A 2232-nucleotide genomic window follows, 5' to 3' on the forward strand; every position below is an offset into this window, starting at 1 on the left:
AATGTTTCATGAAACGATGAAACTTTGACTGTGAAACATTTGAAAGTTTCAAGTGAAAGTTTCAATGTTTCAATGAAACGTTTCATTGCTCACAACCCTAAACCTCGCGAAATAATGCGCATTATTCTTTACGCATTTCTTGTTTCCCTACTCATATTCTCATTATAAGAATATCTTCTCCCTTTGATTAGAAGATATTCTTAAAATAAGAATATCGCTAACTTCGTTAAGAATATTACTAAGAATATTCTCGTAAGAATATGATAATCTTAATATTAGAATATCGTTTTTTCGGTGTAGTTGACTTATGTGGTATGCGTATCTCCAGTACAATATTATACTAATGCAAACGGTTCCTCCATTTTACATCTGGTTTATACACATTTTGAAGAGCATTTAAAATGATAAAAAATAATTCACAAATCAAAGCGCTCCAAATGAAACTGTTGAATTTTGAACTTTAAAAATTTAAGTTTTAAAGTTTTTTTATTCAAAAATGTTGTATTCAAATGCACAATAATGTACACCTATAAAATATTACAAATTTTTGATTGAACAATTTGAAAGTAAAAAATTAAAATGAAATTGAAAATTAAAAAAAAATGAAGCTGCAAAATTTTGAATTTTTAACTTTAATAAACTATAGAGTTCAAAGATTCAGATTCAGTTTAAAAATATAAAACCACTTTATCATTTTTAATTCTCTGAATTCAAAAATCACCTAATTTAATTCACAATTTTCAAAATATATATATTATTTTAAGGAATCTTAAACTAGAAGCATTAAACATTGAAAAGTTGACATTGGGTTTTAAACTGAACCCTTCTCAAATTAAAAGTTAAATTATTTTTATTTTTTTTTAAATCTTTCACAGAACTTCTAAATATCTTTTAAAATTATTAGAATTTTCCCTACAATTTTTAGGAAATCCTGGAAATTTTAAAGAATCTTTTAAAACTTTGATTTTAAGATATATTTAAAATTTTAAAAGATTCCAGATTAATTTGAAACTTGAAATGATGGCCTAGTTTAAAACAAAATGTAGATTTTAAAAATTTATAAAATTGTCAGAAAAGAATCTGGAAAATTGAAAGGGAATTTTTTAAAATTTACATGATAATTTTAAATCTTTTTAAAAATTCTAAAAATCTCTTAAAATTATTTAACATCATCTAAAAATAGTAAGGGTTCAATTGTTATTTATACATACAAATTCAACACTTTTACTTACAAATTACAAAATTTTCAAATACAAGAAATATATGTGAAGCAATCCAGTTTCAAATTGTTCACTTTTATATATTTGGTTTCAATTTACTCGTTTTAAATGTAGAGTCAAATATTGCTTAATAGTCAATGTTTTTTTTCCTAATGCAAAAATTTGAAATTGAATGTGTAAAAAATTCAATATTTTAGAATTAAATATTATTTTGAATTTACTAAAAGCCTTTAATTACGAATATATGATCATGAAGTTATTTTTAAATTGAAAATTTTTATAAAAGTTTCAAGCAGACGCTTACATTTTACAATTGCTAGACTTTCAAATAGAAACCGTTTAATTTTCAACATTCAAATACAGAAATTCTTGAATTTTGAATGGATTTAAAATCGGTTTCTCAAATAAATTATTGTTCACTTTTAAATACCTGAATTACAGAAACAATGAAAAAAAATTATTTATTTATATTTGCATTTCATAAAATAGAAATGTTATTCATAAAAATTTTCAACTGCAAACGTTTTTAATTTTTAATTATTTAAGCCTAAAGCAGAAAAGTTCTCCCTGTCCTTAAGTTCTCCCTGTCCTGTCGTTATGCGCCTTCTGCTCTGCCCGGAGTCAGCCTAAATCTGGGTTGGCATGGCCAACCAACAGTCTCACAACCGATCCTAAATCCCAGGTTCAATTATATATATAATTAAAAATTTGTCATAAGGACAACCGCAATATTTCGCCGGGAGCGGGTGCTAATCTGAAAAATTGCACCCGCTTCAAGCGAAATCGCGGTAAAATTTCAGCCATAACCACGTCTCACAACCGTGAGATAGGTGGTTACAGTCTGTAAAGGAATCAATACGACGATTAAGCAAAAGCTTCGTGCACCCTAAGAACACGGAGCGACCCAAGTACAACCGCCTTCTGCATTTTTCCCGCAAGTGTTCTAGCATATTGTTGACACGCAGGGATGCTTTTTAGGCAATTAGCAAGTGAAAGCTTGGCACCTCCAAGA

The sequence above is a fragment of the Belonocnema kinseyi genome, chromosome 5, assembly GCF_010883055.1.
Source record: "Belonocnema kinseyi isolate 2016_QV_RU_SX_M_011 chromosome 5, B_treatae_v1, whole genome shotgun sequence".
NCBI lineage: Eukaryota > Metazoa > Arthropoda > Insecta > Hymenoptera > Cynipidae > Belonocnema > Belonocnema kinseyi.